General features: G+C 37.1%; 1 long non-coding RNA gene across 1 annotated transcript in view; it reads right to left on the reverse strand.

The window, feature by feature from the left end:
- LOC132650096 (uncharacterized) overlaps positions 1–15,682 on the reverse strand; it is a 365,111-nt gene that overhangs the window by 137,239 nt on the left and 212,190 nt on the right. Inside the window, exon 2 of the long non-coding RNA XR_009588465.1 lies at positions 11,880–12,146. This is a non-coding gene — a long non-coding RNA (uncharacterized LOC132650096). The remainder of the gene's footprint in view (positions 1–11,879; positions 12,147–15,682) is intronic.

A 15,682-nucleotide genomic window follows, 5' to 3' on the forward strand; every position in this document is an offset into this window, starting at 1 on the left:
AAAGTGTTTCACTAGGTAGCCTTGAATGTAGAAATCTGCCTCCCTCTTGAGTACTGCTATTGAAATTATGTTCAGAGTGCTGTATGTCCTCTGTTGAACTTAGAGAATTTCAGTGCAAAAACCCTGGAAGGCTGATTAATCATCCTTATCCAGAAAGAAGACCTGGAGGCCACTCTGAGAAACTCTTCTCTTCTTACTGTGTAGAAAAGCCCTCATTAGAAAAGAAGTGCTCTTTTTCCAGAAAAGTTTCCTATCTAAGCAGAAATGCCCTGGGACCTGAAACTTTAAAAGGAGCGTATTCAGAAACAAAGTGATTCAGAACAATGTTTATATATCAAGGTTAAGAGTTTCAGAAAGCTCTTAAAAGCATATTCATATAAGCATATAATGCAACCCAGTTGGGCCAGGTGCATCACTAACAACATGAAAGCTGAGAATGATGTAGGTAGTTAAAAAAAAAAGTTATGGAATCCTACTGCAGTGCTCACTAGATGGGAATGAAAGGTCTGCAGCCAGACCTCTGGATACAAAGCTATTATTCAACCAAATAGTTGATATTGGTTATTTAATATCTCTATGTCTGAGGTTGCTAATATCTCAATAACAATAACAATAAAACCATATGACATTGTTTTTGTTTGTTGCTTAAATATATTATTTAAAAATTAAATAAAAAGACAAAAACTACATTCCATTTCTACAATTATATTGATACCTTGATTTGTAAGACACAGATTCCCTGCATTATGACTTAAAGGGAGAAATGAAGAATTAATTATTAAATTTGTAAGATGGTTTTGATTGTAATTCATGTAGTCTTAGAAAATGAATATTTTTCAAAAATTGGTGTGGAAGAAATATAAAGCCTGGAAACTAAAAGTATTCCATGCACATGGACGCTACAAAAATGATATAAACTGAATGTGTGAAGAGCACTTTTCACACCAACTGGTACCAGGTAAATGTTGCCTACAGTTCCATGGGTATGAGACCATGGGGCATGTTTTATTTATAACACTTTGATATCTGAACATAGAGGTTTCTCCAATTATACTTTCACCTTCATGTACTGTGACTTTCTACAAGAAAGAAAATATAACATCGCAAACTTCATGGTGCCAAATGAGTCAATTCTCTTGTTTCAAAGTGATTTCTGGTACCTGGTTATATGTGGAATTGAGGGAATAAAATGGACAGGGTACTGAGTAAGCTTGAAATGTTTGCTTTAAAATGTGTGTTTATACTATACCTTATTTATGCTACAGTTGCAATGGTAAAATATAACTTAACTAAAAACTAATAAAAAGAACTCACATTACTATTTTTAACAGCATCTGTGTTTCAATGCTTACTACATTTTTTCCTGATGATTTCTTACTATTTCTACTATATATGATACTCTAAGGATTTGTTTTAATTTTTCTCCATCTATGTTGATTGAAAGCTTTGCTGGGTATAGTAGTCTGGGTTGTCATCTGCGGTCTCTTAAAGTCTGCATCATATATGCCCAGGCCCTTCTTGTTTTCACAGTTTCTGATGAGAAGTCTGCTGCGATTCTGATAGGTCTACCTTTATATGTTTCTTGGCCTTTTCCCCTTGCTGCTTTTAATATTTTTTTCTTTGTTCTGTAGATTTAGTGTTTTGACAATTATGTGACATGAGGAGTTTCTTCTCTGGTCTAGTCTATTTGGTGTTCTGTAGGCCTCTTGTATGTTTATGGCCATCTCTTTCATTAAGTTGGGAATTTTTTGTTCTATGATTTTCTTAAAAATAATTTCTGGACCTTGGAGCTTGGAATCTTCTTTTTCATCTATTCCTATTATTCTAAGATTCCATCTTTCATGGTATCCTTGATATCTTGGATGTTTTGTGTTTGTAACTGTTCTGATTTTATTTTTTCTTTGTGAGATGTATCCATTTTTGCAATTTATGCTCCTGGGATTCTCTCTTCCATCTTTTGTAATCTATTGGTGATGCTTACCTTTGTGGTTCCTGATCTTTTCTCTAAGTTCTTCAGCTCCAGGGTTTTCTCTGTTTGTGTTTTCTTTATTGATTCTAATTCTGTTTTCATGTCTTGCATCATTTCCTTCATCTGTTTGAATGTAGGTTCCAGTCTTTCCATGATGGTCTCTATTTGTTGTTGTTGTTCATTCTTCTCTATATGTTACTACTTGTGACTCTACATGTTCCTCTATTTTGTTTGGTTGTGTTTGCCTGTATTTCTTTGAGATATTTGTTCATTTCCTCTTTATGTGCCTTTTATAACTGGGTAAGGATAGTTTTGACATCATTTTCCTGTGTTTCTGATGAATAAGCATATCCACTGATTTTGGGGGTTGCTGGTGAGCCATGATGTCCTCATTTTTGTTGGATGTGTTCTTATGCTGACCTTTAGCAATCTGCTTATCTGTAACATTTGCTGTTTATTCCTGTAGTCTATACTTCAGACTGGCTCCCTCTGTCTCTGGTGTATGGAGTATTCTTCAGGAAGATGAGAGAAGTCCCCTGGTTTGATAGTGGGTTTGGTGTTTCATCTGTAGCTAAGGGAGAAAGGAGGCAGACACATGTGCACAAGCATGTGCCTGTGTATGGAAGTGTGCCTTGAAGGACAGGGTGCTAGAGCATGTAGATGCCTGGAAGAGTGGAGCCTAAGAGGAGGAGGATATTCTGGCATTGTTTGAGTGTGAAATGTGCATGCCTTGGTGCCCTGAATAGCTCAGTGGCTGACAGGACTGTCTTACTGTCTTCCTGGTGTTCATATTTGTCTGGACTCCAGGAGTTATTTGCATGGATTCCACTGGTAGACCCACAGAACAGGGCTTCAATGGTGAGAAAGCTGTCCCAAGAATCCCTATGTTGCCCACAGTGTGGGTGTGGGTGGGAGAGATCTGATGTCTGTCTGTTAGAGTAGAGGAACTCTGGGGCTCTGTAGCACTCACTTGAAGATGCACTCACTCACTAGCAGGCTTAATCGAAAAGACAGTAGTTACCCCTATTCTCTACTCTCTGATTTGGGCCCACATAGGCAAATGAGAGTGTAGATGCTCCTTCTGGTTAGTGGTGTCCACTGTTTGGCCACTGGACACTGAGACCCATACTTAGGGCAGCCACCTCTGCTGTCTCAGTCAAGGAGCACAGAGGCTCCTGCTTGGCTTAACTGGTAGACTGCTGCATCTACAAACATGGGAGGCCCGTATAGCCTCCCTCTGCAATGAGAGACTTGGGAGGCAAGTACTCTCCTTGCCTCTGCCATCTCAGTGACAGAGCACAGAGGCTCATGTTTAAGGCAGAGACCACTTCCTTCCTCCTCAGCAGAGAAGGAAAGCCAGTGCTTGGGGGAAGAGGAAGTGCAGGGATTTGAATATTCACCACTCTCAGTGCATGGGTGACCTGGATCCAAAGTGTTCCAGCTCATGGGTGGTCCCCTCTCACCCAGAAAGCCTCAGTATTGATGTTTTGGCTTCATCTGCCCCCTCCACTCACCAATTTCAGAGTTTCTGATCCTGTGCCCATCAGATAAGGTGTGTACTGTTCACTGCCATCTTGGGCTAACTTTTTAATTTTTTTTAGGTGTTTTGTATGCATGTATTTCTGGGCACTACATGTATACCTAGTGTCAGTGCAAGGCAGAAAAGAGAATTGGACTCCCTGAAAGTTGTAGAAGAATTTTAATCCAGCAACATGACTCCTCTGGAAAACTATCACATCTAAAGGCTTTCGTTGTCAACATGATCCTGCCAGGATTCAGACATGCCCTGTGTTACAATATGATCTGGCTGCAATACAAACATGACCTTAACACACACTTTTAATGCCAAACAATGACGTCTAATTGAGGGAAAGACAATGTGATGAATCAAAAATTGACAGATTGAGTCAGAGATAGGGTATGCTCAATTCTAAGGTGAGACACTATTTCAGAACAGTGCCTAGAGAAAGAGACAGAGACACAGAGAAAGAGCAAGGGAGTTCCTGGAGACAGTATAGAGAGTTTGTGGGGACAGTACAGGAGAGTTGAGGAGTGCAGTTCAATTCAATGCAGTTCAGTTTAGTGCAGTTAACTTCAGTTGGGCTTGCATAGTCAGTGCAGTCAGTGCAGTTCAGTTCACGGAATTCAGAGGCAGTCTTTCCAAGCAGAGAAATTCCATGAGAAGCAAATTTGAATTAGTCAGCCTGGAGAGGAGCTTTGAGCAGAACAGCTGAGTTGAATCAGCCAGCCAAAGTTCAAAAAGAACTTGAAAGGTGGGCTTATTCAGCACTAAGTCTTGGGGGCTATAAACCTTCTAGTCGTAGTTTATCAGGCTAGAAGCTAAAAACTTTAAGTTCTAGATGTATGGAGGCTAGATGCTTCCAAGCCTATGCCTAAGATTGGCTAGAACAGAGGGGATAAAATAACCAAACAAACAAAACAACAAAAAACTAAGTAATCAGATTAAAAATTGGCAGCTACTTCTGATGAGAACTGATAGACTAAGAAGATCAAGAGGAAGGAGAGGAGGACCTCCCCTATCAGTGGACTTGGGGAGGGGCATGCATGAAGAAGGGGGAGGGAGGGTGGGATGAGGAGGGGAGGAGGGAGGTGGAAGGATACAAAATGTATAAAGAGTAATTAATAAAATAAAAAAATTGGGGTACAGAGCTAAACAGAGAAATCTCTATAGAGGAATATAGAATGACAGAGAAACACTTAAACAAATGCTCAAATTCCTTAGGCATCAGGGAAATGCAAATCAAAACAACCTTGAGATTTCTCCTTACACCCATCAGAATGGCTAGGATGAAAAACTCAAGTGACAACATATGCTGGAGAGGATGTGGATAAATAGAAAACTTCCTCTATTGCTGGTGGGAATGTAAACTTTTACAAACACTTTGGAATTCAGTCTGGCTCTTTCTCAGACAATAAGGAATAATGCTTCCTCAAGATCCAGCTATACCACTCCTAGGCATATATCCAAAATATGTTCAAATACACAATAAAGACGTTTGTTCAACCATGTTCATAGCAGCTTTATTCATAATAGCAAGAACTTGGAAACAACCCAGATGCCCCTTAACTGAGTAATGGAATACTACTCAGCAATTAAAAACAAGGAAATCAAGCAATTTGCAGGCAGATGGTGAGATATAGAAAAGTATATGCACATGGTATTTACTCATTTATATGTGACTATTAGACATATAATATATGATAAGCATACTAAAATCTGTACAGCTAAAGTAGCTAAGCAAGAAGGAAGATGATCAATTCTTACTGAGAAAGGCAAATGGAATGGACATCAGAAGAGGGTAATAACAGGAAACAGGACAGGATCTTACCACTGAGGGCCTCTGAAAGACTCTACCCAGCAGGGTATCAAAGCAGATGCTGAGGTTCATAACCAAACTTTGGGCAGAATGCAAGTACTGTTATGAAAGAAGGAGGAGGCAGAAAGACCTGGAGGGAATAGAAACTCCACAAAGGAAAGAAACAGAAACAAAAAATCTGGGCCAGGGATCTTTTATGAGAATGATACTCCAATCAAGGACCATGTATGGAGATAACCTAGAACTCCTGCACAGATGTAGCCCATGGCAGCCCAGTATCCAAGTGGGTTCCCTAGTAAGTGGAACAGGGACTGAATGACATGAACTCAGTGGTTGGCTCCTTGATCACATCCTCTCAAGGGGGAACAGCCTTACCAGGCCACAGAGGAAAGCAATTTAACCAGTCCTGATGAGACCTGATAAGCTAGTGTCAGATGGAAGGGTAGGAGGACCTCCCCTATCAGTGAACTTGGAGAGGGTCATGGGAGGAAATGAGGGAAGGAAGGTAGGATTGAGAGGGAATGAGAGAGGGGCTATAGCTGGGATACAATGTGAATAAAGTGTAATTAATATAAAAATAAAAACAAAAATAAAAAAGAAATAAATGAATGACCAAATTAATTTCTTTCAGAAAAATAAAAAGGTTTTAGTGGGATATGGAGGGGGAATGAGAACAGAGTAGAGAAATGGTAGGGCATGGTAAAATGACTATAATTCATTATAAAGACTATGAATTTCTCAAAAATAAAATAAAGGAAAAACAACTTACAGCTTCAACATGAAACACAGCAATATAGCACTATTATATCTGTGTGTGTAGGTGCATTGTCTGTGTGTGTATGTGAAAGATAAAAATTGGAACAAAAATAGACAGCAAATGAGCTGTTTAAAAAAAGTTTCTTCTGAAATCTGGAAGGATTGTAACCCTAAACCATCATAGTAGTTATAGATACAAAAACCCATCAATAAGACAAAACATTTATAGATACATTCTCACAACTGTTAAGAATTAGGCTTCTGGGCCAAACTTCCCACATCCCTACTCTGCTGTTTCTTAGACATGTAACTTCAAGCAATTTATTTTATTTCTATCTTCCTAAATGTATTTAACTTTAAATTGGTATTTAATGAGTCTATACTTCATAGGTTGTTTCATAAAGATTATATAAATTGATAATATTTAAAACATTTAGAAAAATGTTTAGCATAGTGCAAGTGCTGTAGACTTTATTCTAAATATATCTGTAAACAATAGACATCTATGTATAGCAAAGACCATGGGAAAAACAAAAAATCACTCTGAATACAAACTATGTCATATAATCGATTAATATTCTTAATTTTGAAAAGTCTCTGGTGAGCAAATAAAAAAAGGCTTTATTTGGAATTAGGAACTAGAAATGGTGAACGCTGCATGAAATGATAGCTTTAAAACATGGGCAAGCTACTTTGGGGAGTTTACACTTTTAGAAATTTACCTCTCTTTTCTGGTGTTCTATTTTGATCCTGACTTTTTCCAAGGTCAGTTTATGGTATACAGTAAACCAAGCTGCAGGCCTTCTGTTTTAAAAAGTCACTGGAGATGAGAAAATGGCAAATGACCTCATGACCTCTTTCTTGGAAGGATGACCTCTAGAATTTACACACACATTTTTTTTTTCAAATCCCTTCTTGAGTTCTTTATATATTCTGGATATTAGTTCTCTGTCAGATATGGGGTTGGTGAAGATCCTTTCCAAAAAGGAGGTGTCCATAAGTGGGTGGGTTTACTTCAGAGTCTTCTATTCTATTCCATTGATCCACCATTCTGTTTCTATGCCAGTATCATGCAGTTTTTATTACTGTTGCTCTATAGTACAGCTTGAGATCAGGGATGGACATACCTCCAGGAGATATTTTATTGTAGAGGGTCGTTTAAGCAATTCTGGGTTTATTGTTTTTCCATATGAAGTTGAGAATTTTTCTTTCAAGGTTTGTAAAGAAACAAATCCCATGAGAATATCTAACTGCTTAATATTAAAGAATAACGAGAAACCGCCATTAGTGAGAAAAATGTCTCTGGAATTAACTGAATGTTATTTGGCATGAGCTGAGTTATGTCCAGGAGTTAAATATATATGAAATGAGACACCTACTGATTTTCTGACTGTTATCTAGTACAACTATAAATTATAGGTGAATTTTTAACATATTTTAAACTACACACTAACCTACCAATTATACTCCAGGAAAATAGAAGATAAAAATAATCAAATACATTGATAAACCTAGGAACACTGATCAACCAAGATGCTAAATCTTACGATTAATGAAAAGCAGAAATAATACTAACTTTGGGTTTTTAAATAGAGTGTGACCATAAATAGAATATTCATTAATGAACAGGGAGAGGAAAGACTGAATAAAAAAATATTTAAAACAAAGTGTAAATTATGTCCATTATTTTGATAGATTGAAAAATCAAATAACAGCGAACTTTTATATTTTTATTTATTGGCTTTTAATTTTTATATAGAACATTTTGGTCATAATATTTCCTCTCCCCCAACTCATCTCATATCCCATCCCCCCCTTTTCTCTGCTCACTCAACCTCATGTTCTCTCTCTCTCTCTTTGAAAAACAAAACAAAGTAATAAAACTCTCCAAAAATACTAAACCAAACCAAACCAACAACAAAAATCACATAAATAACATGGAACCCATTTTGTGTTGGGAAATTGTTCTTGGGTACCGGGTCCACCCGGCAGTATAGTTAATATACCCAGTGACACTTTACTAAAGATAACTGATTTTTTGCAGGTATCAACTGCTAATAGCTTTCTGATTACTTGTGGGACTTTGTGCCCACACTTTTCCTTCCTTATGAACTTCCTTATAAACCTTTATTGAGCATTTGAGATAGGTAACTTGCAGTACCATTTCATTTAATTGTCCTAACTCACACAGTTATTTAATAAGAAAACAGGATATAAAATACTAGCAAGTTTAGTTCCAAGGTTCGTAGTTTTGTTGTGCTTTAACTGAGGAATGAGATAATAAGCAAGAAGATACAAATTCCAAGTTTGGCAACTTTGGTAACAGCATAGCATGTCACTTCTTTTCTTCATTCTTTTGTGTCTACATTTTTTTTGTTGGAGGACTGGTAGATATGATAGCAAAAATGGTAAAATAAAACTCAAGTGACACTAGCATGTATTATATCAATTCATGTTGCAGACAGAAGGATGACTTCTTAATAAATCTGTGCTCATGCATAATTTATTGCATATTATCGAAAGTAATGTAAGCTGTTCTCCTGTTTGCCCACAGGAAAAAGGGAAAATATTTCCTACGTCTTTGTTAAATTATACTCCTGATTTTCTCATCCTAACTCTTGACAGATAACAACTGGGCTATTCACAGACACATGAACTTACTATACTAATATCTAGTGTCCTAAATGTGGGACATTTGTATTATAAGAGGAATAACAAGATAATGACTTATTTTTTTTTCTTAGTAGCTGGGGTCAGATCCAACAAATAAGAACAACTTTTGTACATTGCAGAGCACATAGTAGGCCCAGTTAACTTTCTTCTCTTCAAGGAAAATACTTGACATACACAATGAATAAACAGAAGAAATACTTATTTTGGGTCTCAAGTAAATGTAAAATGGTACCACCGCCAAAAACAAATGGGAAGAACAGGATATAAGTGATCTGATGGAGAAAATGGAAAAAATAGAAGGTTACATTAGGGAAGGTGAGGGAGACAAATGTAGGTAATAGAAGTTGGTAAAAATAATAAGGATATTTAAAATAGTTGTAAAATTATATATTATCGACATAACAACCATTGGATACACACAATTCTCTGTATATATATATATATATATATATATATATATATATATATATAAAGTTCAAAATAAATTCCTATCTAGGTTGGCAATGGTCCCTTTAAGAGCCAATGACCATTTAAAGAAAACCAAACATCATACATGAGAAACTCTCTGTTGTGGTCTTGGTCAGGGCTGTCCACAAGATTCCCCCCAAATTTCAGGATATTATTTGCTTTCAGAAGGGGACTGTAATTTCCTTTGCTGAAGACACCATGCCCTTCAGAAAAGGGGCTTAGTAGTCCCTGAGATAGGACTGATCTGAATGTTTCCTGCCTGTAGACTAGCTTTCCTGATATCAGAAGGCACCATGTAAACTTCTAAAGAAAAGGCAACCAACAGTCCAACCTAGTTGGTATGCTTTTGAACCACAACATTTAGGAGTACAGAATGATAAGTGTGCAGTAGTAGAAGGTAAAACTTGTTACTAACCAACATCTTTCTAATTAGACTTGGTGTTTAATTAATAAAAAGAAAACCAAGCCTGGTATTAGAGACTTATGCAACTACTCAGAGGTTAGTGACTTTTTAGAACTTGGAGGAGAGCCTATAGCCATCAATTTACTAACCCAGCATAATCCCTAACTATATTTTTTACATTTTTTTACAGTTATTATAAGTGTTGCTTTTCTTTTATTATTATTATTATTATTATTATTATTATTATTATTATTAATTACACTTTATTCATTTTTATCCCCCCATAAGCCTCTCCCTCCTCCCCTCCCGATCCCACCCTTCCTCCCCTTTCTGCATGCATGCTCCTCCCCAAGTCCACTGATAGGGGAGGTCCTCCTCTCCTTCCTTCTGATCTTAGTCTATCAGATCACATCAGGAATGGCTACATTGTCTTCTTCTGTGGCCTGGTAAGGCTGCTCCCCCCTCAGGGGGAGGTGATCAAAGAGCAGGCCAATCAGTTTATGTCAGAGGCAGTCCCTCTTCCCATCACTATGTAACCCATTTGGACACTAAACTGCCATGGGCTACATCTGTGCAGGTGTTCTAGGTTATTTCCATGAATAGTCCTTGGTTGGAATATGAGTCTCTGGGAATTTCCCTGTATTCAAATTTTCTTGTTCTGTTGCTCTCCTTGTGGAGTTCCTGTCCTCTCCAGCTCTTGCTATTTCCCACTTCTTACATAAAATTCCATTCACTCTGCCCATCAGATGGCCATCAGGCTCAGCATCTGCTTTGATAGTCTGCAGGGCAGAGGCTTTCAGAGGCCCTCTGTGGCAGGTTCCTAGGTTGTTTCCTGTTTTCTTATTCTGGCTTTCAGAGGCCCTCTGTAGCAGGTTCCTAGGTTGTTTCTTAAGTTGTTTCTGATGTCCATCCTCTTTGCCTTTGAGGATAGGGATTGAGCGTTTTAGTTAGGGTCCTCTCTTTTGTTTAGTTTGTTTAGATGTACCGATTTTAGTGGGTTTATCCTATGCTGTATGTTTATATGAGTGAGTATATACCATGTGTGTATTTTGCTTCTGGAACAACTCACTCAGGATGATCCTTTCCAGGTCCCACCATTTACCTGCAAATTTCATGATTTCCTTATTTTTCATTGCTGACTAATACTCCATTGTATAGATGTACCACATTTTCTGCATCTATTCTTCAGTTGAGGGGCATCTGGGCTGTTTCCAGCTTCTGGGTATTACAAATAAAGCTGCTACAAACATGGTTGAGCAAATGTCCTTTTTGTGTACTTGAGCCTCTTTTGGATATATGCCTAGGAGTGGTATGGCTGGATCTTGAGGAAGCGCTATTCCTTGTTATCTGAGAAAGCACCAGATTGATTTCCAGAGTGGTTGTACAAGTTTACATTCCCACCAGCAGTGGAGAAGGGTTCCCCTTTCTCCACAACCTCTCCAGCATGTGTTGTCACTTGAGTTTTTGATATTGGCCATTCTGATGGGTGTAAGGTGATTTTTATACCCACAGATAAGAGCAGTCCTCATCACTGAGCAAGGAATCTTCTCTTTGCAATAAATTCTCTTTGCATTTCAGAAAGCCATAGCCAATCAAAACACAGAGTTGTGGAGCCATGCGCTAACTGAAATATCTCCAAAATAGCTCCTGTATCTAAGATTGTGGGATCATTTTGAAAGAGGGGGCAGAAAGTAATAGTCAGAAGGTAGGGGGAGTTGTTATGAGACTGTGTCACTTATGTATGTCAGAAGTCATGCCCATAAAGTCTCATCAATATTAATTCCTAACTATGGTCTGATCAAGGACAAAAACAATAACCATGTTAAAGTGCATGGGAAAAGCCTATAGGACCTCAACTCTATACAAAGAACTACAGGAAACTAAAGATTTGAGCTGCAGAAATATCTGGAACTAGAGAAGAACAACATTTTGTTACCCAATACCAAATGGTCAACCTGAAAATATAAATAACACGAACAGATTGAACAGGTTGTATTTAAATACCTAGGAACACATATGTGTATACATATACATATATGTAACAACAATTAAAGAAAAAATAGGCCATGCATTTTAAATAGAGCAAGAAGAGGTATGTGGGTAGATTTGAAGGGAGGGAAAGAAAGGGAGAATGATATATTTGTATTATAATCCTAAAGATGTATAAATATGTTTAAATCAATAAGACAGAGAACACCAAAACAACAAAAGGTGTACAAGAAACATGAAGTCCAATTTGTTTAGGCTAATTATTCCTAGACGTAGACCTTACCTGGAGTGAAGTGACACTCCTTTGGAGAAAATTGATTTTTTCTTTCCAGCAGATATCAATTGCAAGTAACTTCTTGGTTAGGTGTGGGACTTTGTTTCTATTTCTCTTTCTCAGTGCTTTGATTTCATCTGGTTTGAGTCTGCGCACATCTTGGATGTGCTGTCACACTCTTTGTAAGTTCATATGTGTTTCATTCTTGTTGCATGTGTTTGCTTCTTCCTTCAAGTGGAAGGGAAGCACCTGTTCAGATAGGCTGGACTTCAATCCCTACAAAGGGAAGAAAATAAACAGTATATGTCAATATTAATACAGAAAAGTTCCATACTGGTCATTGTATGATTGATTCAAGTGTAATACGTATATATTTTACCATGTTATTCTTTTCTGGTCCTGATATTTATAAGTACTTTTATAAACATTGTCACTATTTCAAAAATAGCACATATTAGTATTTAAACATTTGATGACTATTGAATTGCAAACATGAATAAATAAATCACCAATAATTCCATATAAATTAATAGTTGGATATAATGAATAAATTATATGGAATTATTGGAAAACAAATCCAAATGATTTTGTAATTATTTTTTAGTTTCTATCTTCAATATTTGAGTATATATTTAAAGAATTGTAGCATAGTGGTGGCTGTGTATAGAGTGCATGTGTGCATTTGTGGGTAATGTGGTTAGTTTTGTGCCATGGTTTGTTTCACTTTATACTATGAACATTTCCTTAAAGTTGTGGTTTATGAGAATAAAATATTTCCAATAACAAAATATCACTTCACCCAGCCAATTTTTCTTATGTGACTGACACTTTGCTAGTTACAGATATAGATTATAAATATAAACAGGTTGAAGCCAGTTCCAGTTTTCTTCACAAGTATGATACTTGAACATAGTCTTATAAATGTTACTGACACTGAAAAATGTTCTCAATAATTTCTCATTAGACACAAATTTATGCTTGAAGTAAACATTACTTGTGATTTGTAGAATATTATGGAGACAGAAAATTGTATAAAAGAGATGAAAGTACAGAAACAAACAAAAAAACCAACAATAAACAACATAAAAATATCTAAATGATTCTCATTTTATAACCTAGCAGGCTCTTTATACCCACATCAGTTAAGGATTTCTAAACCATAAAACAAGCCTGCAAATCAGGGACGCCTAGACTTTGTTCCTTAAGATATGAAAGTCTGCAAAGTTTAATGGTTTTCCTCATAAATTCATAGTTGGCATGTGTAGAGGCACTTATACATTTCTTTTGGTGTTGCATTTTCCATGTCTTAGTGCTATGAGGCTTTTACAGACAGATACAGTTATGAACAAGAAAACTGTTGGTTGATAAGATTGCAATTATGTAATGTTTCCTTTCATCTTTTTCTAATTTAGAAGTTCCATGTACTATGATTGCCTTTTCATAATATACATAATAGAGAAAAATAAAATTAATTCCAATAGTAGGAATGTGGAAAGATATTGGGGACCCTATTCTCTTTTTTCTGCCAAAATTACCAGCCAGTTTATAAACATATGATTCACCTAAGGTCTCAGACCTTATAATATTGGTTCTAGCTCCATACGCTCAGAGTTAGTATTCAGTAGAAGCTTATATTGAGTTTCCTTACCCATTGTTACCTATTGTCTTGGTTTGGGTTACCAAAAACCTAAATTAAAGATTTACAGAAATGGTTCAGTGAGTAAGAGCACATATTGCTCTTCTAGAATACTCAGAAGAGCACCCCTATAAGGTGTAACTCCAACTAAAGGTAGGAGGGTGTATTACCAGTAACCACTGGCCTCCTTGGACACACACACACACACACACATACAGAGAGAGAGAGAGAGAGAGAGAGAGAGAGAGAGAGAGAGAGAGAAGTTCATATGCATGCACATTTCCACACAGAAACATGTACACATACACACAACTAAAAATAAAATAAGATCCTTTTATAAAAAGCACATATGGAGTCAAATATTTGATTATAAGTAATTTGTTTGGGAAGGACTAGAAGGAAAAGAACATTTATAGTGTACAGTGTGGCAAATGAGTTCAATAAGGCTGCTAGGAGCTTCTATACAATGCCTCAGATATTTATCTATCAACTATTTATTACCCATGGAAGAATATTCCAAAAAGTATTTACTCTCTGGTACTATCAACCAGCTCCTATAACTAGCAGATGTCCATGATTAGAGAAATGGGATTTTTTTGTGTGTGTGTGCTACAAAGACTATTAGAGAGAGATGTCAGGTACCAATAGTGTCCTTTGCATTGACTAAGTACAAGTGCAAAGACCAGGAACATGGTTTCCCGCTGTCAATGATGTCACAGTACCAAAGACAGTAAATTTGGCTATATCATGGGAAATGAGAAACTAGCTTATCCATCCTTCAAGAATCAAACCACGGGTTTGGAAACAAGAAATACAGCTTATGTATAGGAGAAAACAAGTGTTAATGTGAAATACATTAATACTAAATACATGATATTTTGTCCTCATAATTTCTGTCTGCTCATCCTGTAAAACTAAGGTTTTCTTATTATTATATATACAGTATATATTTTACTATAATAGTATATATTATATGTGTACACACATATACACATACACACGCACACAGTTGCTGGATCCATATGAAAATGACTAAGAACCTGACATTGCTTCTGACCCATCTAACACAGAGAAGATATCAGAATATAAGTATTGAAAAGAATTAGAATGATAGAAAAATGACATTTATTTTTCAGTTACTATATGCCACGTAACTGCTTAAACTTCCTCTTAATTCTCATCCTATAATAAAAACATTACCAATATTTCCATTTTAATATGAGTAAACTTAAAGAGGAGTTAAGGAGTAACTCCTTGTCAGAGAGTAACCAAGGTCAAACTTGAAGCCCTCTCAACCACACTTTAAACTACTAACCCTTCCTATTTAGAGTCCTTTTTAGTCACTGTAGGCAAGAGACAGTGGTGATATTGAATTCCTTGTTATATATCTAAGAAATCCCAGATTTCTGCTCCCTTCTACAACTCTATTCTCCATTGGCGAAGCCCCCCAAAAAATCTGTTTTTTTAATTTTTTAATTTGTTTATTTTATTTTTATATGAACTATAGTTTTTCCGCTTTGTATCCCAGCTGTAGCACCCTCACAATCCCACCCTTCCTCCCTCTTCTCCTTCCATGTCCCTCTCCAAGTCCACTGATAGGGGAGGTCCTCCTCTCCTTCCATCTGATCTTAGTCTATCAGGTCTTATTGGACTGGCTCCATTGTTATTCTCTGCGGCCTGGCCTGGCCTGGCCTGGCCTGGCAAGGCTGTTCTCCACTCAGGGGGAGGTGGTCAAAGAACCAGCCACAGAATTCATGTCAGACACAGTCCCTATTTCCATCACTACGGAACCCTCTTAGAGGTTGAGATGCCACGGACTACATCTGTGCAGGGATTCTAGGCAATATCTATGAATGGTCCTTGGTTGGAGTATCAGTCTCAGAAAAGACCCCTGGCCCAGATATTTTGGTACTGTTGTTCTCCTTGTGGAGCTCTTGTCCTCTCCAGGTAGTACTAACTCCCTCTTCTTTCATAAGATTTTCCTGCATTCTTCCCAAAGTTTGGTTATGAACCTCAGCCTCTGCTTTGATATAATGCAGGGTAGAATCTTTTAGAGGCCCTTTGTGGTAGGCTCCTGTCCTGTTTCCTGTTTTCTCCTTCTTCCAATGTCCATTCTGTTTTTTCTTTTTGAGTGAGGATTGATCGTCCTACCCAAGGTCTTCCTTCTTGCTTGGTT

This window comes from Meriones unguiculatus, chromosome X (genome assembly GCF_030254825.1).
Source record: "Meriones unguiculatus strain TT.TT164.6M chromosome X, Bangor_MerUng_6.1, whole genome shotgun sequence".
Lineage (NCBI taxonomy): Eukaryota > Metazoa > Chordata > Mammalia > Rodentia > Muridae > Meriones > Meriones unguiculatus.